Source organism: Topomyia yanbarensis, chromosome 3 (assembly GCF_030247195.1).
Source record: "Topomyia yanbarensis strain Yona2022 chromosome 3, ASM3024719v1, whole genome shotgun sequence".
Lineage (NCBI taxonomy): Eukaryota > Metazoa > Arthropoda > Insecta > Diptera > Culicidae > Topomyia > Topomyia yanbarensis.
In genome coordinates, this window is record NC_080672.1 from 215354385 (window position 1) to 215376082 (window position 21698).

The window sequence follows — 21698 nt, forward strand, 5'->3', positions numbered from 1 at the left end:
GTTTGTAAAAGGACCCCAAGCCCGAAAAAAAACCACAAGCCCAAAAAAGGACCCCAAGCCCGAAAAAGGACCCCAAGCCCGAAAAATGAACCTAAGCTCGAAAAAGGACCCCAAGCCCGTAAAAGCACCCCAAGCCCGTAAAAGGACCCCAAGTTCTAAAAAGGACCCCAAGCCCGAAAAAGACCACAAGCCCGAAAAAGGACCCCAAGCCCGAAAAATGAACGTAAGCCCGAGAAAGGACCAGAAGCCCGAAAAAGGACCCCAAGTTCGAAAAAGGACCCCAAGTTTGTAAAAGGACCCCGAGCCTGAAAAAGGACCCCAAGTCCGAAAAAGGACACTAAGCGCGAAAAAGACCACAAGCCCAAAAAAGTACCTCAAGCACGAAAAGGACTTCAAGCCCGAAAATGGACCCCAATCCCGAAAAAGAATCCCAAGCCCGAAAGAGAGCCCAAAGCCCGAAAAGGATCTCAAGTTCGAAAAAGGACCCCAAGTCCGAAAAAGTAGCCCAAGCCCGAAAAAGCACACTAAGCTCGTAAAAGGACCCCAAGTTCTAAAAAGGACCCCAAGCCCGAGAAAGACCCCAAGACCGAAAAAGGGCCCCAAGCCCGAAAAAGACCACAAGCCCGAAAAAGGACCCCAAGCCCGAAAAATGAACCTAAGCCTGAAAACGGACCTTAAGTTCGTAAAAGGACCGCAAGCCCGAAAAAGTACCCCACGCCCGAAAAAGATATAGTCCGGAAAAGGACCACAAGACTACAAGCTTGAAAGAGGATCCCAAGCCCGAAAAGGACCCCAAGCCCGAAAAACGAGCACTAGCCCGAAAAAGGGGCCCAATCCCGAAAAAAGACCCCAAGCCTGAAAAAGCACCCCAAGCCCGAAAAAGCACCCCAAGCCCGTAAAAGGACCCAAAGTTCTAAAAATGACCCCAAGCCCGAAAATGACCACAAGCCTGAAAAAGGACCACAAGCCCGAAAAATGCACCTAAGCCTGAAAAAGGACCCCAAGCCTGAAAACGGACCTCAAGTTTTTAAAAGGACCCCAAGCCCGAAAAAGACCACAAGCCCGAAAAAGGACCCCAAGCCCGAAAAAGGACCCCAAGCCCGAAAAAGGACCCCAAGCCCGAAAAATGAACCTAAGCCCGAAAAAGGACCCCAAGCCCGTAAAAGCACCCCAAGCCCGTAAAAGGACCCCAAGTTCTAAAAAGGACCCCAAGCCCGAAAAAGACCACAAGCCCGAAAAAGGACCCCAAGCCCGAAAAATGAACGTAAGCCCGAGAAAGGACCAGAAGCCCGAAAAAGGACCCCAAGTTCGAAAAAGGACCCCAAGTTTGTAAAAGGACCCCGAGCCTGAAAAAGGACCCCAAGTCCGAAAAAGGACACCAAGCGCGAAAAAGACCACAAGCCTAAAAAAGTACCTCAAGCACGAAAAGGACTTCAAGCCCGAAAATGCACCCCAATCCCGAAAAAGAACCCCAAGCCCGAAAGAGAGCCCCAAGCCCGAAAAAGGATCTCAAGTTCGAAAAAGGACCCCAAGTCCGAAAAAGGACCATATGCCGGAAAAAGGACCACAAGACTACAAGCTTGAAAGAGGATCCCAAGCCCGAAAAGGACCCCAAGCCCGAAAAAGGAGCACAAGCCCGAAAGGGGCCCAATCCCGAAAAAGGACCCCAAGCCCGAAAAATGAACCTAAGCCCGAAAAAGGACCCCAAGTCCGAAAAAGTACCCCAAGCCCGAAAAAAAACCCCACGCCCGAAAAAGGACCCCACGCCCGAAAAAGGAACATATGCCGGAAAAAGAACCACAACACTACAAGCTTGAAAGAGGATCCCAAGCCCGAAAAAGACCCCAAGCCTGAAAAAGCACCCCAATCCCGAAAAAGCACCCCAAGCCCGTAAAAGGACCCCAAGCCTGAAAAAGCACCCCAAGCCCGTAAAATCACCCCAAGCCCGTAAAAGGACCCCAAGTTGTTGTTGTTGTTTTATTTACGTCACTTAACACCGTAATATGGGTCATTCGTGACGGTGATGATGAGAGAGAATAATGTTTTTTACAATAGTCACTATTTTTAGATTTTATCGTAAAGACCTGCAGCTTTTATGAAGAGTAGCATTTTTTCTTCCTCGACTGGATCATTACCCAGTGCCGTTGCAATGTTTGAATCTATTTCCATTTCTTTTCTGAGGTCTTCGTAGATTTCACAGGATGCGATTATGTGTTCCACCGTAATATGAACTCTGCAAGCTTCACATAGAGGTCTCGTTGCTGCTGAGATGCAGTGAGGGTGTGTATATTTTGTGTGCCCTACCCTCAACCGGGAGAGTGTACGCTGCTCTCTTCGTTCTGCTCGGTCCTTCCACTTGCTTGTTTGCATTTTGATTTTCCTCAGTGGCGATGCTCTTTCGTTATTCCATTTTCGTGTTAGTTCTTCCTTTAACTCGTTCGCTATTTTTCTTTTTGCGTCTTGTGCTGGAGTTCCCACAAGGGTGATCTTACCAGCACGACCTAGGTTGGCGAGTCTATCAGCTTCGTCATTTCCTGATATTCCAGTGTGACCGGGTATTCATGTAAGGGTTATATGGGGTTTGCAGTGCTCCTGTATGCCCTGCACAAATGGATGTGTGTATCTGGGATTCTCAAGAGCCGACAGTGTACTGGCTGAGTCCGAAAGTATGAGCATCGGGAGGTGTGGCTCCGCGTCGTTTTTAATAGCGTAATATATGGAATATGCTTCAGCCGAGAATACTGACAGATGGTCCGGTAATCGGTCCGCAGTCTTGTATCCCGACCCACTTACACCGAAACCAACTCGGTCTAGTGCTTTGGATCCATCCGTAAAAACTTTTCGGTGGTTTGGGAATTTTTCTTGCAAGGTACTACCCACTATGGCAGCTACCTTCCTGGGTTCTTCCCCTGCTTTGATGGCGTGTTTTATGGTCCAGTCGACTTTAATCGGGGGCAGATTCCATTTCCGGTCCATAACCCTATAGCGCTCAGCAATACGTGGGAGCTCGTGACAATGATGTTCCGTAAGATTTTTGTTGGCCTGTTCCTTTATGTACACATCATCGTCGCCACCGAAGGTCTTCTCCAGAAAAGAAATAGCTGCATTTGCAATTTTCTGTGTGACTAATAAATCGAAGGGGGGAACTCCTGCCTCGATACATGCGGCCAGAGCTGGGGTTCCTGGAAGCAATCCGGATACAGTTCTGATGGTTTGGTTGTAGACCGGACCTAGTCGGAGTATCATACGGTCGGTAGTTCGGCAGGTTAGCTCGATTCCGTACATCAGCTTGCTTGTGATGATCGCACTGCTAATCCTTAGTGCCGTGCTACGGTTATTCGAGGGATTCCTTCTGGTGATGGTACGGACGAGTCGTGTTCTCTTCTGTGAGTCCTTATGTATCATATTATAGTGTGCTTCAAAGGTAGCCCGTCTATCAATAACCACTCCTAGAATTTTTAGTTCTTTTTTGTAAGGAATCTCTATTCCTCGGACTGTTACGGGGTTTCCCCAGGGGTGGTGATGGTGGTTGCAAACATGAGAAATGGCACATTTTTCGGCAGACATGGAGAAGCCAGCCTTGTCCGCCCACCTGGCAACCGTCCTAGTTGCAGCTTGAATTTTCCTACGGATGATTTTAGGTGATTTGCCTGCGACCAGTAAAACGATGTCGTCAGCAAAAACAAATATGTGAACTCCTACCGGTAAAGTTGCGAAAACTCCGTTCATTGCTATCAGAAACAAGATGACAGCTAGCACAGAACCTTGGGGGACTCCGGTATCTTCTGTCATAATTCTGGATTTTTGGTTACCTACTATTACTCGGAATGTCCGTTTCTGTAGGAAACCCTGCAAAAAGCTTGTTATGTTCCCGCCTATTCCCCAGTTTAGAAGCTGCTTGATAACTCCTGGTCTCCATACTCTATTGTATGCCTTGGCAAGGTCAAGTGCCGCAATATCTATGTGGAGCCCTTCCTTTAAAGAATCGTCGATTACTTGTCCCAGCGTCGCCATGTAGGTGCTAGTTCCTCTACCTTTCAGAAAAGCGTGCTGCCTCTCATTTAATAAACCACGGTCGTGCAGAACGGTCATGAGACGTTTAGAAGCCATTCTCTCCATGACTTTGCTAATGCAGTTTGTTAGTGCTATGGGTCGGTAGTTCTTGGGTTCTGATGGGCTACTACACTGCTTGGGAATCGGAACCACCAGACTCTCTCGCCATCCTGTGGGAAAAATTCTGCTAGACCAGATTTTATTAATGGTGTCCAGTAAAGCCAGTTTACCTTTTAATGGGAGCCACTTCACTAGTGGGTAGGATATTTCGTCAGGCCCTGCTGATTTGCTTTTGAAGAGTCAAGGGCGATCAACAACTCGTTAATGTCAAACGGCCGATTGTACTCTGCATCGGGTTCAAGTTCTGGGGTCGGACTGTCGATCAAAGGGCGGTTACTAACATATCGAGAGCGGATGAATTTTTCATTGTATCTATCCATTGACGAAATCTCTTTGAAGTATTCAGCCAGTGCATTGGTTACATGTATTGGATCTCGAGACACGGTAGTACCATCATTGATCGCCATGCCATTTACTTTGCGTTTTCCACTAAGAGCATTAACCCGGCGCCACATTTCAGCAGCGGGTGTGTTTTCGTTGATTCCCTCAATAAATGATTCCCACGATTTGGCTTTAGCTTTTCGGACGCTCTTTCGACTGTTGTTCCTAGCTTTTTGAAATCTGATTTTCGCTTCTTCTTTTTTCGGATGATCGGCAGGAAGCCGTTTATATTTTCGTAGAGCTTTTCGGCGAGTTTTGATGGCTACTTTGACGTCATCACACCACCAATGTACAGCCTTAGCTTTTGGTATGGAGCTGGATCGAGGGACACTGATGTGTGCTGCATTCCAGATCAGTTGAGTTATTTCTTCTGGAGAGTATATTATATTGGAGTCAGTTGTATCTATGATCGCTCTCTCGTACTGTTCCCAGTTTGCCTCGTCGAATCGCCATCGAGGTCGGCGGGTGGTGCTGGGTGCTTGTTCACTACATCGAATATTGATCGGGTAGTGATCACTCCCATGGAGGTCGGTTGAAATGGTCCAATGAAGATGTTGGAGAATTTCGCTGCTGGCTGCTGAGATGTCAATGTGGGACTCGGTCTTGCCCCTCAAGAAAGTCGGGCTTCCGTCATTCATCACTACCATATCTGTGTTTTCAAATGCAGCCATTACTTCGGCACCTTTCTTATCTGTGCTGGACGCCCCCCAGGCATAGTGGTGGGCGTTGACATCACCGAGGATTATCGTTGGTCGTTGTAGTTGGCCTAGCAGTTCATCCAGTTTCTTCTGCAAACCCTGATGCCTTGTATTTTGCAAGTAGATTGATACGACGGTCACTGGGATCGGGGCCTGCAATCTCACTGCGACAGCAAGAAGCTCTGTGTTAAGGTTGACCACCGTATGTGGAACCGACGAATGCACGGCGACTGATGCGTTTTGATAATGGTTTACTCCTGATTTTGTAAGCCACGTATACTCCCCTTGCAAAATCGTTTCAAGAAGGTCCGGGGGTGATCGATGTACTTCCTGTAACGCCAGGATAAGTGGAGGATTGCTACCGATGAGCAGTTCGAGTTCGGCAAGGTTGTTGAGTAGTCCATTTATGTTCCATTGTAAGGCTATTCTGGTATGTCTCTCCATGTCGGGGTTGTCTGTTAAAGAATATAAGGACGAGGAAGAAGCACGATCGAAACAGAAGGAGTTGTTACTTGCCTGTGGTGTGAGGCAACCCGTATCAGCAGCCGTCGGAAGCTCATCAGACGAATCTGGAACATTTCCGATCAGGGCCGATACGGGAGGCGGAGCTCCTTCTGAGCTGTTTACAGGAGATGATCTTGTGTTATTCAGATTCCGTCGATCGTTGCCAGTTGTCATTACCGGGTTAATTTTGACGTTTGTTTTTGGTGTACTTATTTTAATTTCTTTTTGCGCACGGGTCGCGGTGATCGCTTATTTGTCTCGACAGCTGGGATAGTCTTCGCGGTTTCTTCATCAGATATGTCCAAAAGGATTTCGGTGCTGCTCATGTCGTTTTGTTCATCCGCTGCTTCGTCGGGTTCGGCTCGTTCAGGGCTTGTGTTCGGAGTTTGTGTCCTTCTCTTTTTTGTTATCTTGTTTGATGTGTCCATTGCTTGCATGTTAGCTTGTTCTTTTATGAATTTCTCATGAAGCTGTTGGTTCCCCTGTTTTAGTTCCAATACCGATTTTTGTAGCTCTATTATGACATCTCTCATTTTGGTTTGGTTTTCGCGTATTCAGTGGTTGTCTTTGACAAGAGATTCTTGTTGTACTTTTAGCTGTGTTTTCAGTTTGGTGTTTTCGTCCCGGAGCTGGGCAATCAGTGCATCTTTTTCATTATCTGTCTTGATGGTGCTTGTCGATTCTTTGACAATATTTGCGAACGAGGTGGGGGCGTTTCTAGCATTGTAGTTTTTTCTGGCTTCGTTGAATGAGATTCCTTACTCCACTTTGATTCGCATTATTTCTTTCTCGATCTTGTACGCGGGGCAGTCTCTACTGGATGCGGAATGAGGGCCCTCACAATTTCGGCAATAGGCTGGTTCGACACATCGTTCACCTTCTGCAACGTGCGCAGATTTAGAGCAGTTTCGGCAAACTTCTTTGCTCTTGCACCGAGTTTTGGTGTGTCCATACTGGAGGCATTTGAAGCAGACCATTGGTGCCGGGTAAAATATTCGCGTTGGGATTCGAATCGGTCCAACGAAAAGGTGCTCCGGAATGATCGTTCCGAAGATAGTCAATATAAGGGTATTTGTTTTTTCCCGACCCCCATCGAGTGTCGGACGAGTTATTCGGTGTACCTCGGTAACTTTATGTCCTTTCCATTCGGCCAGTAGATCTTCCTCAGACATGTGAATGAGATCGAATGAGCTTACGACGCACTTGCAGGTATTTAATGTTCGGTGGTAATTGATCTCTACTGTGGTACCGTCTATCAATTTTTTGAGTGCTAGCAGTGTTTGTACTTGCTTTTGATTACGAACATGAAGGACGTAGCGGGAGCAGCGGTCCTCAGAGTGTGCGGATTCAATCTTTCCGGCTGCTTTTTCGATCGATTTCATTGTGATAAATGGGTTTTTGGGTAGCGAAGCACCGTTCGTAGCCTCCAAACACAATATATTTAATTCACCAGCCATCTGGCTTGAATCCAGCCATGATTGGAGCCGTGGTCCATTTTGTGGTCTCGTCTCCAGTGTCGGCGGCCAGGCCCGGTCGAGTGGTATCGTCTCGGTCGGCATGGCCGGACGGTTAAATGACTTTTTTTAAGGTTAGTTATTCCTTTGTTCGCCCTGTGTATATAGCAATTGCGGCACTTTGCTTACACCGCACCTAGGTGGTTTAGTTTTCACACCGCTATTTTTAGTATATCTTTACTGATTTCATCAGTTTTTTTTAACAAAAACACTTCACTCACTGGTCTTTGGCGGACGGGAAGTTTTTTGATGCGAGATATAGTTAAAAGCTATAGAAACCGAAAGATATTGTGAGCGCGAGCGCGTCTACTGTTGTTGGTTCGACTGTACAGTGTGAACTGACCCCAAGTTCTAAAAAGGACCCCAAGCCCGAAAAAGACCACAAGCCCGAAAAAGACCACAAGCCCGAAAAAGGACCCCAAGCCCGAAAAATGAACGTAAGCCCGAGAAAGGACCAGAAGCCCGAAAAAGGACCCCAAGTTCGTAAAAGACCCCAAGTTCGTAAAAGGACCCCGAGCCTGAAAAAGGACCCCAAGTCCGAAAAAGGACCCCAAGCGCGAAAAAGACCACAAGCCTAAAAAAGTACCTCAAGCACGAAAAGGACTTCAAGCCCGAAAATGGACCCCAATCCCGAAAAAGAACCCCAAGCCCGAAAGAGAGCCCCAAGCCCGAAAAAGGATCTCAAGTTCGAAAAAGGAACCCAAGTCCGAAAAACGACCATATGCCGGAAAAATGGACCACAAGACTACAAGCTTGAAAGAGGATCCCAAGCCCGAAAAGGACCCCAAGCCCGAAAAAGGAGCACAAGCCCGAAAAAGGGGCCCAATCCCGAAAAAGGACCACAAGCCCGAAAAATGAACCTAAGCCCGAAAAAGGACCCCAAGTCCGAAAAAGTACCCCCAGCCCGAAAAAGGACCCCACGCCCGAAAAAGGACCATATGCCGGAAAAAGAACCACAACACTACAAGCTTGAAAGAGGATCCCAAGCCCGAAAAGGACCCCAAGCCTGAAAAAGCACCCCAATCCCGAAAAAGCACCCCAAGCCCGTAAAAGGACCCCAAATTCTAAAAAGGACCCCAAGCCCGAGAAAGACCCCAAGACCGAAATAGGACCCCAAGCCCGAAAAAGACCACAAGCCCGAAAAAGGACCCCAAGCCCGAAAAATGAACCTAAGCCTGAAAACGGACCTCAGGTTCGTAAAAGGACCGCAAGCCCGAAAAAGTACCCCACGCCCGAAAAAGGACCCCAAGCACGAAAAAGGAACCTAAGCCCGAGAAAGGTCCAGAAGCCCGAAAACGGACCTCAAGTTCGTAAAAGGACCCCAAGCCTGAAAAAGACCATAAGCACGAAAAATGACCCCAAGCCCGCAAAAGGACCCCAAGCCCGAAAAAGGACCCCAAGCCTGAAAAGCACCCCAAGCCCGTAAAAGCACCCCAAGCCCGTAAAAGCACCCCAAGCCCGTAAAAGGACCCCAAGTTCTAAAAAGGACCCCAAGCCGGAAAAAGACCACAAGCACGAAAAAGGACCCCAAGCCTGAAAAGCACCCCAAGCCCGTAAAATCACCCCAAGCCCGTAAAAGGACCCCAAGTTCTAAAAAGAACCCCAAGCCCGAAAAATGAACGTAACCCCGAGAAAGGACCAGAAGCCCGAAAAAGGACCCCAAGTTCGTAAAAGGACCCCAAGTTCGTAAAAGGACCCCGAGCCTGAAAAAGGACCCCAAGTCCGAAAAAGGACCCTAAGCGCGAAAAAGACCACAAGCCTAAAAAAGTACCTCAAGCACGAAAAGGACTTCAAGCCCGAAAATGGACCCCAATCCCGAAAAAGAACCCCAAGCCCGATAGAGAGCCCCAAGCCCGAAAAAGGATCTCAAGTTCGAAAAAGGAACCCAAGTCCGAAAAACGACCATATGCCGGAAAAATGAACCACAAGACTACAAGCTTGAAAGAGGATCCCAAGCCCGAAAAGGACCCCAAGCCCGAAAAAGGAGCACAAGCCCGAAAAAGGGGCCCAATCCCGAAAAAGGACCACAAGCCCGAAAAATGAACCTAAGCCCGAAAAAGGACTCCAAGTCCGAAAAAGTACCCCCAGCCCGAAAAAGGACCCCACGCCCGAAAAAGGACCATATGCCGGAAAAAGAACCACAACACTACAAGCTTGAAAGAGGATCCCAAGCCCGAAAAGGACCCCAAGCCTGAAAAAGCACCCCAATCCCGAAAAAGCACCCCAAGCCCGTAAAAGGACCCCAAATTCTAAAAAGGACCCCAAGCCCGAGAAAGACCCCAAGACCGAAATAGGACCCCAAGCCCGAAAAAGACCACAAGCCCGAAAAAGGAGCCCAAGCCCGAAAAATGAACCTAAGCCTGAAAACGGACCTCAGGTTCGTAAAAGGACCGCAAGCCCGAAAAAGTACCCCACGCCCGAAAAAGGACCCCAAGCACGAAAAAGGAACCTAAGCCCGAGAAAGGTCCAGAAGCCCGAAAACGGACCTCAAGTTCGTAAAAGGACCCCAAGCCTGAAAAATACCATAAGCACGAAAAATGACCCCAAGCCCGAAAAAGGACCCCACGCCCGAAAAAGGACCATATGCCGGAAAAAGCACCACAAGACTATAAGCTTGAAAGATGACCCCAAGCCCGAAAAGGATCCCAAGCCCGAAAAAGGAGCACAAGCCCGAAAAAGAGCCCAATCCCGAAAACGGACCCCAAGCCCAAAAAAGCAGCCCTAGCCCGAAAAAGCACACTAAGCCCGTAAAAGGACCCCAAGTTCTAAAAAGGACCCCAAGCCCGAGAAAGACCCCAATACCGAAAAAGGACCCCAAGCCCGAAAAAGACCACAAGCCCGAAAAAGGACCCCAAGCCCGAAAAATGAACCTAAGCCTGAAAACGGACCTCATGTTCGTAAAAGGACCGCAAGCCCGAAAAAGTACCCCACGCCCGAAAAAGATATAGTCCGGAAAAGGACCACAAGACTACAAGCTTGAAAGAGGATCCCAAGCCCGAAAAGGACCCCAAGCCCGAAAAACGAGCACTAGCCCGAAAAAGGGGCCCAATCCCGAAAAAAGACCCCAAGCCTGAAAAAGCACCCCATGCCCGAAAAAGCACCCCAAGCCCGTAAAAGGACCCAAAGTTCTAAAAATGACCCCAAGCCCGAAAATGACCACAAGCCCGAAAAAGGACCACAAGCCCGAAAAATTCACCTAAGCCTGAAAAAGGACCCCAAGCCCGAAAACGGACCTCAAGTTTGTAAATGGACCCCAAGCCCGAAAAAGACCACAAGCCCGAAAAAGGACCCCAAGCCCGAAAAAGGACCCCAAGCCCGAAAAAGGACCCCAAGCCCGAAAAAGGACCCCAAGCCCGTAAAAGGACCCCAAGTTCTAAAAAGGACCCCAAGCCCGAAAAAGACCACAAGCCCGAAAAAGGACCCCAAGCCCGAAAAACGAACGTAAGCCCGAGAAAGGACCAGAAGCCAGAAAAAGGACCCCAAGTTCGTAAAAGGACTCCAAGTTCGTAAAAGGACCCCGAGCCTGAAAAAGAACCCCAAGGCCGAAAAAGGACACCAAGCGCGAAAAAGACCACAAGCCTAAAAAAGTACCTCAAGCACGAAAAGAACCCCAAGCCCGAAAGAGAGCCCCAAGCCCGAAAAAGGATCTCAAGTTCGAAAAAGGACCCCAAGTCCGAAAAAGGACCATATGCCGGAAAATGGACCACAAGACTACAAGCTTGAAAGAGGATCCCAAGCCCGAAAAGGACCCCAAGCCCGAAAAAGGAGCACAAGCCCGAAAAAGAGCCCAATCCCGAAAACGGACCCCAAGCCCAAAAAAGCAGCCCTAGCCCGAAAAAGCACACTAAGCCCGTAAAAGGACCCCAAGTTCTAAAAAGGACCCCAAGCCCGAGAAAGACCCCAATACCGAAAAAGGACCCCAAGCCCGAAAAAGACCACAAGCCCGAAAAAGGACCCCAAGCCCGAAAAATGAACCTAAGCCTGAAAACGGACCTCATGTTCGTAAAAGGACCGCAAGCCCGAAAAAGTACCCCACGCCCGAAAAAGATATAGTCCGGAAAAGGACCACAAGACTACAAGCTTGAAAGAGGATCCCAAGCCCGAAAAGGACCCCAAGCCCGAAAAACGAGCACTAGCCCGAAAAAGGGGCCCAATCCCGAAAAAAGACCCCAAGCCTGAAAAAGCACCCCATGCCCGAAAAAGCACCCCAAGCCCGTAAAAGGACCCAAAGTTCTAAAAATGACCCCAAGCCCGAAAATGACCACAAGCCCGAAAAAGGACCACAAGCCCGAAAAATTCACCTAAGCCTGAAAAAGGACCCCAAGCCCGAAAACGGACCTCAAGTTTGTAAATGGACCCCAAGCCCGAAAAAGACCACAAGCCCGAAAAAGGACCCCAAGCCCGAAAAAGGACCCCAAGCCCGAAAAAGGACCCCAAGCCCGAAAAAGGACCCCAAGCCCGTAAAAGGACCCCAAGTTCTAAAAAGGACCCCAAGCCCGAAAAAGACCACAAGCCCGAAAAAGGACCCCAAGCCCGAAAAACGAACGTAAGCCCGAGAAAGGACCAGAAGCCAGAAAAAGGACCCCAAGTTCGTAAAAGGACTCCAAGTTCGTAAAAGGACCCCGAGCCTGAAAAAGAACCCCAAGGCCGAAAAAGGACACCAAGCGCGAAAAAGACCACAAGCCTAAAAAAGTACCTCAAGCACGAAAAGAACCCCAAGCCCGAAAGAGAGCCCCAAGCCCGAAAAAGGATCTCAAGTTCGAAAAAGGACCCCAAGTCCGAAAAAGGACCATATGCCGGAAAATGGACCACAAGACTACAAGCTTGAAAGAGGATCCCAAGCCCGAAAAGGACCCCAAGCCCGAAAAAGGAGCACAAGCCCGAAAGGGGCCCAATCCCGAAAAAGGACCCCAAGCCCGAAAAATGAACCTAAGCCCGAAAAAGGACCCCAAGTCCGAATAAGTACCCTAAGCCCGAAAAAGGACCCCACGCCCGAAAAAGGACCATATGCCGGAAAAAGAACCACAACACTACAAGCTTGAAAGAGGATCCCAAGCCCGAAAAAGACCCCAAGCCTGAAAAAGCACCCCAATCCCGAAAAAGCACCCCAAGCCCGTAAAAGGACCCCAAATTCTAAAAAGGACCCCAAGCCCGAAAAAGACCACAAGCCCGAAAAAGGACCATAAGCCCGAAAAAGGTCCCCAAGCCCGAAAAAGGACCCCAAGCCCGAAAAATGAACGTAAGCCCGAAAAAGGACCAGAAGCCCGAAAAAGGACCACAAGTTCAAAAAAGGACCCCGAGCCTGAAAAAGGACCCCAAGTCCGAAAAAGGACCCCAAGCGCGAAAAAGACCACAAGCCCAATAAAGTACCTCATGCACGAAAAGGACTTCAAGCCCGAAAAAGGACCCCAATCCCGAAAAAGAACCCCAAGCCCGAAAGAGAGCCCCATGCCCGAAAAAGGATCTCAAGTTCGAAAAAGGACCCCAAGTCCGAAAAAGGACCTTATGCCGGAAAAAGGACCACAAGACTACAAGCTTGAAAGAGGATCAAGCCCGAAAAAGACCACAAGCCCGAAAAAGGACCCCAAGCCCGAAAAACGAACGTAAGCCCGAGAAAGAACCAGAAGCCCGAAAAAGGACCCCAAGTTCGTAAAAGGACCCCGAGCCTGAAAAAAGACCCCAAGTCCGAAAAAGGACCCCAAGCGCGAAAAAGACCACAAGCCCGAAAGAGAGCCCCAAGCCCGAAAAGGACCCCTAGCCCGAAAAAGGAACACAAGCCCGAAGAAGGGGCCCATCCCGAAAAAAGATCTCAAGTTCGAAAAAGGACCCCAAGCCAGAAGAAATGCCATAAGCCAGAAAAAGGACCACAAGACTACAAGCTTGAAAGAGGACCCCAAGCCCGAAAAAGGACCCCAGGCCTGCAACAGGACCCCAAGCCCGAAAAAGCACGACAAGACTACAAGCATGAAAGAGGATCCCAAACCCGAAAAGCACCCCAAGCCCGAAAAAGGACCCCAAGTTCTAAAGAGAACCCCAAGCCCGAAAACGGCCCAAAGCCCGTAAAAGGACACGAAGCTTGAAAATGACCACAAGCCCGAAAAAGGACCCTAAGCCCGCAAAAGGACCCTAAGCCCGCAGAAGGACCATATGCCGGAAAAAGGACCACAAGACTACAAGCTTGAAAGAGGATCCCAAGCACGAAAAAGACCCCAAGCCTGAAAAAGCACCACAAGCCCGAAAAAGCACCCCAAGCCCGTAAAAGGACCCAAGTTCTAAAAAGGACCCCAAGCCCGAAAAAGACCACAAGTCCGAAAAAGGACCCGAAGCCCGAAAAAGGTCCCCAAGCCCGAAAAAGGTCTCCGAGCCCGAAAAAGGTCCCCAAGCCCGAAAAAGGACCCCAAGCCCGAAAAATGAACGTAAGCCCGAAAGAGGACAAGAAGCCGGAAAAAGGAACCCAAGTTCGTAAAAGGACTCCGAGCCTAAAAAAGGACCCCAAGTCCGAAAAAGGACCCCAAGCGCGAAAAAGACCACAAGCCCAAAAAAGTACCTCAAGCACGAAAAGAACTCCAAGCCCGAAAAAGGATCTCAAGTTCGAAAAAAGACCCCAAGCCCGAGAAAAGACCCCAAGCCCGAAAAAGGACCATACGCCGGAAAAAGGACCACCAGGCTACAAGCTTGAAAGAGGATCCCAAGCCCGAAAGGACCCCAAGCCCGAAAAAGGAGCACAAGCCCGAAAAAGGGGCCCAATCCCGAAGTGGACCCCAAGACTGAAAAAGCAGCCCAAGCCCGAAAAGCACCCCAAGCCCGAAAAAGGACCCCAAGCCCGAAAAAGGACCCCAAGCCCGAAGAGGACCACAAGCCCGAAAAATAAACCTAAGCCTGAAAAAGGACCCCAAGCCCGAAAAAGACCCCAAGCCCGAAAAAGAACCCCAAGCCCGCAAAAGGACCCCAAGCTCGAAAAAGGACCCCAAGCCCGAAAAAGGACCACAAGCTTGAAAAACGACCCCAAGCCCGAAAAAGGACCCCAAGTTCGAAAAAGACTCCAATATCTAAAATGGACCCCAAACCCAAAAAAGGACCACAAATCTCAAAAATGGTCCCCAAGCCCGTAAAAGGACCCAAAGCCCGAAAAAGACCACAAGCCCGAAAAAGGACCCCAAGCCTGAAAACCACCCCAAGCCCGAAAAAGTACGACAAGCTCAAAATAGGACCCCAAGCCCGAAAAAGGACCAAAACCCCGAAAAAGGACCCCAAGCCCGAAAAAGGACCCCTAGCCCGAAAAAGGACCCCAAGCCCGAAAAAGGACCATAAGCCCGAAAAACGACCCCAAGCCCGAAAAAAGACCACAAGCCCGTAAAAGACCCCAAGCCCGAAATAGGACCCAAATCCCAAAAAAAGAACCCAAGCCCGAAAAAGAGCCCCAAGCCCGAAAAAGGATCTCAAGTTCGAAAAAAGACCCCAAGCCCGAAAAAAGACCCTAAGCCCAAAAAAGGATCTCAAGTTCGATAAAGGATCCCAAGCCCGATAAAGGTCCCCAAGCCCGAAAAAGGACCCCAAGACCTAAAAAGGACCATAAGCCGGAAAAAGGACCACAAGACTACAAGCTTGAAAGAGGACCCCAAGCCGGAAAAGGACCACAAGCCCGAAAAAGAACCCCAAGCCCGAAAAAGCACCCCAAGCCTGCAAAAGGGCCCCAAGCCCGAAAAAGCACCACAAGACTACAAGCTTGAAAGAGGATCCCAAGCCCGAAAAGCACCCCAGGCCCGTAAAAGGACCCCAAGTTCTTAAAAGGACCCCAAGCCCGAAAAGGACCCCAAGCCCGAAAAAGGACACGAAGATTGAAAATGACCACAAGCCCGAAAAAGGACCCTAAGCCCGAAAAGGGACCCTAAGCCGAAGAAGGACCATATGCCGGAAAAAGGACCACAAGACTACAAGCTTCAAAGAGGATTCCAAGCCCGAAAAGGACCCCAAGCCCGAAAAAGGAGCACAAGCCCGAAAAGGGGCCCAATCCCGAAAAAGGACCACAGGCCTGAAAAAGCACCCCAAGTTCTAAAAAGGACCCCAACTTCTACAAAGGACTCCAAGCCCGAAAAAGACCCCAAGACCGAAAAAGGACCCCAATCCCGGAAAAGACCACCAGCCCGAAAAAGGACCCCAAGTACGAAAAAGGACCAGAAGCCCGACAACGGACCTCAAGTTCGTAAAAGGACCCCAAGCCTGAAAGAGACCATAAGCCCGAAAAAGGACCCCAAGCCCGAAGAAGGACCATATGCCGGAAAAATTACCACAAGACTATAAGCTTGAAAGAGGATCCTAAGCCCGAAAAGGACCCCAAGCCTGAAAAAGGAGCACAATCCCGAAAAACGGCCCAATCCCGAAAAAGGACCTCAAGCCTGAAAAAGCAGCCCAAGAACGAAAAGCACCCCAAGCCTGTAAAAGGACCCAAAGTTCTAAAAATAACCCGAAGCCCGAAAATGAACACAAGCCTGAAAAAGGACCCCAAGCCCGAAAACGGACCTCAAGTTCGTAAAAGGACCCCAAGCCCGAAAAAGACCACAAGCCCGAAAAAGGACCCCAAGCCCGAAAAATGAACCTAAGCCCGAAAAAGGACCCCAAGCCCGAAAAAGGACCCCTAGACTAAAAAAGCACCCCAAGCCCGAAAAAGCACCCCAAGCCCGTAAAAGGACCCCAAGTTCTAAAAAGGACCCCAAGCCCGAAAAAGACCACAAGCCCGAAAAAGGACCCCAAGCCCGAAAAATGAACGTAAGCCCGAGAAAGGACCAGAAGCCCGAAAAAGGACACCAACTTCGTAAAAGGACCCCAAGTTCGTAAAAGGACCTCGAGCCTGAAAAAGGACCCCAAGTCCGAAAAAGGACCCCAAGCGCGAAAAAGACCACAAGCCCAAAAAAGTACCTCAAGCACGAAAAGGACTTCAAGCCCGAAAGAGGACCCCAATCCCGAAAAAGAACCCCAAGCCCGAAATAGAGCCCCAAGCCCGAAAAAGGATCTCAAGTTCGAAAAAGGACCCCAAGTTCGAAAAAGGACCCCAAGCCCGAAAAAGAGCACAAGCCCGAAAAAGAACCCAATCCCGAAAAAGGACCCCAAGCCTGAAAAAGCAGTCCAAGCCCGAAAAAGCACACTAAGCCCGTAAAAGGACCCCAAGTTCTAAAAAGGACCCCAAGCCCGAAAATGACCACAAGCCCGAAAAAGGACCCCAAGCCCGAAAAATGAACGTAAGCCCGAGAAAGGACCAGAAGCCCGAAAAAAGACCCCAAGTTCGTATAAGGATCCCAAGCCCGAAAAAGACCACAAGCCCGAAAAAGGACCCCAAGCCCGAAAAAGGACCCCAAGCCCGAAAAAGTACCCCAAGCCCGAAAAATGAACCTAAGCCCGAAAAATGACCCCAAGCCCGAAAAAGGACCCCAAGCCTGAAAAAGCACCCCAAGCCCGTAAAAGAACCCCAAGCCCGTAAGAGGACCCCAAGTTCTAAAAAGGACCCCAAGCCCGAAAAATGAACGTAAGCCCGAGAAAGGACCAGAAGCCCGTAAAAGGATCCCAAGTCCGAAAAAGGACCCCAAGCGCGAAGAAGACCACAAGCCCAAAAAAGTACCTCAAGCACGAAAAGGACTTCAAGCCCGAAAATGGACCCCAATCCCGAAAAAGAATCCCAAGCCCGAAAGAGAGCCCCAAGCCCAAAAAAGGATCTCAAGTTCGAAAAAGGACCCCAAGTTCGAAAAAGGACCCCAAGTCCTAATAAGGACCATATGCCGGAAAAAGTACCACAAGACTACAAGCTTGAAAGAGGATCCCAAGACCGAAAAGGACCCCAAGCCCGAAAAAGGAGCACAAGCACGAAAAAGGGGCCTAATCCCGAAAAAGGACCTCAAGTTCGAAAAAGGACCCCAAGCCCGAAGAAAGACCATAAGCCAGAAAAAGGACCACAAGACTACAAGCATGAAAGAGGACCCCAAGCCCGAAAAAGGACCCCAGGCCTGCAACAGGACCCCAAGCCCGAAAAAGCACCACAAGACTACAAGCATGAAAAAGGATCCCAAACCCGAAAAGCACCACAAGCCCGTAAAAGGACCCCAAGTTCTAGAGAGGACCCCAAGCCCGAAAAAGACCGAAAGCCCGAAAAAGGACACGAAGCTTGAAAATGACCACAAGCACGAAAAATGACCCTAAGCCCGCAAAAGGACCCTAAGCCCGCAGAAGGACCATATGGCGGAAAAAGGACCACAAGACTACAAGCTTGAAAGAGGATCCCAAGCCCGAAAAGGACCCCAAGCCTGAAAAAGCACCCCAAGCCCGAAAAAGCACCCCAAGCCCGTAAAAGGACCCAAGTTCTAAAAAGGACCCCAAGCCCGAAAAAAACCACAAGCCCGAAAAAGGACCCTAAGCCCGAAAAAGGTCCCCAAGCCCGAAAAAGGTCCCCAAGCCCGAAAAAGGTCCCCAAGCCCGAAAAAGGACCCCAAGCCCGAAAAATGAACGTAAGCCCGAGAAAGGACCAGAAGCCCGAAAAAGGACCCCAAGTTCGTAAAAGGACTACGAGCCTAAAAAAAGCACCCCAAGTCCGAAAAAGGACCCCGCGCGAAAAAGACCACAAGCCCAAAAAAGTACCTCAAGCACGAAAAGAACTTCAAGCCCGAAAAAGGACCCCAATCTCGAAAAAGAACCCAAGCCCGAAAAAGAGCCCCACGCCCGAAAAAGGGCCATATGCCGGAAAAAGGACCACAAGGCTACAAGCTTGAAAGAGGATCCCAAGCCCGAAAAGGACCCCAAGCCCGAAAAAGGAGCACAAGCCCGAAAAAGGAGCACAAGCCCGAAAAAGGGGCCCAATCCCGAAGTGGACCCCAAGACTGAAAAAGCACCCCAAGCCCGAAAAGCACCCCAAGCCCGAAAAAGGACCCCAAGCCCGAAGAAGGACCATAAGCCAGAAAAAGACCACAAGAATATAAGCTTGAAAAAGGACCCCAAGCCCGAAAAAGGACCCCAAGCCCGAAAAAGGATCCCAAGCCCGAAAAAGGACCCCAAGCCCGAAAAAGGACCCCAAGCCCGAAAAGGACCACAAGCCCGAAAAATAAACCTAAGCCTGAAAAGGACCCCAAGCCCGAAAAAGACCCCAAGCCCGAAAAAGAACCCCAAGCCCGCAAAAGGACTCCAAGCTCGAAAAAGGACCCCAAGCCCGAAAAAGGACCACAAGCCCGAAAAACGACCCCAAGCGCGAAAAAGACCACAAGCCCAAAAAAGTACCTCAAGCGCGAAAAGGACATCAAGCCCGAAAGAGGACCCCAATCCCGAAAAAGAACCCCAAGCCCGAAATAGAGCCCCAAGCCCGAAAAAGGATCTCAAGTTCGAAAAAGGACCCCAAGTTCGAAAAAGGACCCCAAGTCCGAATAAGGACCACATGCCGGAAAAAGTACCACAAGACTACAAGCTTGAAAGAGGATCCCAAGCCCGAAAAGGACCCCAAGCCCGAAAAAGGAGCACAAGCCCGAAAAAGGGGCCTAATCCCGAAAAAGGACCTCAAGTTCGAAAAAGGACCCCAAGCCCGAAGAAAGACCATAAGCCAGAAAAAGGACCACAAAACTACAAGCTTGAAAGAGGACCCCAAGCCCGAAAAAGGACCCCAGGCCTGCAACAGGACGCCAAGCCCGAAAAAGCACCACAAGACTACAAGCATGAAAAAGGATCCCAAACCCGAAAAGCACCCCAAGCCCGTAAAAGGACCCCAACTTCTAGAGAGGACCCCAAGCCCGAAAAAGACCGAAAGCCCGAAAAAGGACACGAAGCTTGAAAATGACCACAAGCACGAAAAATGACCCTAAGCCCGCAAAAGGACCCTAAGCCCGCAGAAGGACCATATGGCGGAAAAAGGACCACAAGACTACAAGCTTGAAAGAGGATCCCAAGCCCGAAAAGGACCCCAAGCCTGAAAAAGCACCCCAAGCCCGAAAAAGCACCCCAAGCCCGTAAAAGGACCCAAGTTCTAAAAAGGACCCCAAGCCCGAAAAAATCCACAAGCCCGAAAAAGGACCCTAAGCCCGAAAACGGTCCCCAAGCCCGAAAAAGGTCCCCAAGCCCGAAAAAGGTCCCCAAGCCCGAAAAAGGACCCCAAGCCCGAAAAATGAACGTAAGCCCGAGAAAGGACCAGAAGCCCGAAAAAGGACCCCAAGTTCGTAAAAGGACTCCGAGCCTAAAAAAGGACCCCAAGTCCGAAAAAGGACCCCAAGCGCGAAAAAGACCACAAGCCCAAAAAAGTACCTCAAGCACGAAAAGAACTTCAAGCCCGAAAAAGGACCCCAATCCCGAAAAAGAACCCAAGCCCGAAAAAGAGCCCCAAGTCCGAAAAAGGATCTCAAGTTCGAAAAAGGACCCCAAGTCCGAAAAAAATCACAAGCCCGAAAAAGGACCCCAAGCCCGAAAAAGGACCCCACGCCCGAAAAAGGACCATATGCCGGAAAAAGTACCACAAGGCTACAAGATTGAAAGAGGATCCCAAGCCCGAAAAAGGACCCCAAGCCCGAAAAAGGACCCCAAGCCCGAAAAGGACCACAAGCCCGAAAAATAAACCTAAGCCTGAAAAAGGACCCCAAGCCCGAAAAAGACCCCAAGCCCGAAAAAGAACCCCAAGCCCGCAAAAGGACCCCAAGCTCGAAAAAGGACCCCAAGCTCGAAAAAGGACCACAAGCCCGAAAAACGACCCCAAGCCCGAAAAAGGACCCCAAGTTCGAAAAAAACTCCAATATCTAAAAAGGACCCCAAACCCAAAAAAGGAGCACAAATCTCAAAAAAGGTCCCCAAGCCCGAAAAAAGACCCAAAGCCCGAAAAAGACCACAAGCCCGAAAAAGGACCCCAAGCCTGAAAAGCACCCCAAGCCCGAAAAAGTACGACAAGCTCAAAATAGGACCCCAAGCCCGAAAAAGGACCACAACCCCGAAAAAGGACCCCAAGCCCGAAAAAGGACCCCTAGCCCGAAAAAGGACCCCAAGCCCGAAAAAGGACCATAAGCCCGAAAAACGACCCCAAGCCCCAAAAAAGACCACAAGCCCGTAAAAGACCCCAAGCCCGAAATAGGACCCTAATCTCAAAAAAAGAACCCAAGCCCGAAAAAGAGCCCCAAGCCCGAAAAAGGATCTCAAGTTCGAAAAAAGACCCGAAGCCCGAAAAAAGACCCTAAGCCCGAAAAAGTACCTCAAGCCCGAAAATGACTCCAACACCGAAAAAGGACCCTAATCCCGAAAAAGAACCCAAGTCCGAAAAAGAGCCGAAGCCCTAAAAAAAGCCCCAAGCCGAAAAAAGGATCTCAAGTTCGATAAAGGATCCCAAGCCCGGAAAAGGTCCCCAAGCTCGAAAAATGACCCCAAGACCTAAAAAGGACCATAAGCCGGAAAAAGGACCACAAGACTACAAGCTTGAAGGAGGACCCCAAGTCGGAAAAGGACCACAAGCCCGAAAAAGGACCCCAAGCCCGAAAAAGCACCCCAAGCCTGCACAAGGGCCCCAAGCCCGAAAAAGCACCACAAGACTACAAGCATGAAAGAGGATCCCAAGCCCGAAAAGCACCCCAGGCCCGTAAAAGGACCCCAAGTTCTAAAAAGGACCCCAAGCCCGAAAAGGACCCAAAGCCCGAAAAAGGACACGAAGCTTGAAAATGACCACAAACGAGAAAAAGGACCCTAAGCCCGAAAAGGCACCCTAAGCCCGAAGAAGGACCATATGCCGGAAAAAGGACCACAAGACTACAAGCTTGAAAGAGGATTCCAAGCCCGAAAAGGACTCCAAGCCCGAAAAAGGAGCACAAACCCGAAAAAGGGGCCCAATCCCGAAAAAGGACCGCAAGCCTGGAAAAGCACCCTAAGTTCTAAAAAGGACCCCAAGTTCTTAAAAGGACCCCAAGCCCGAAAACGAACCCAAGACCGAAAAAGGACCCCATGTACGAAAAAGGAACCTAAGCCCGAAAAAGGACCAGAAGCCCGACAACGGACCTCAAGTTCGTAAAAGGACCCCAAGCCCGAAAAAGGACCCCAAGCCCGAAAAAGGACCATATGCCGGAAAAAGTACCACAAGACTATAAGCTTGAAAGAGGATCCCAAGACCGAAAATGACCCCAAGCCCGAAAAAGGAGCACAAGCCCGAAAAATGCGCCTAAGCCCGAAAACGGACCTCAAGTTCGTAAAAGGACCCCAAGCCCGAAAAAGACCACAAGCCCGAGAAAGACCACAAGCCCGAAAAAGGACCCCAAGCCCGAAAAATGAACCTAAGCCCGAAAAAGGACCCCAAGCCCGAGAAAGGACCCCTAATCTGAAAAAGCACCCCAAACCCGAAAAAGCACCCCAAGCCCGTAAAAGGACCCCAAGTTCTAAAAAGGACCCCAAGCCCGAAAAAGACCACAAGCCCGAAAAAGGAGCACAAGCCCGAAAA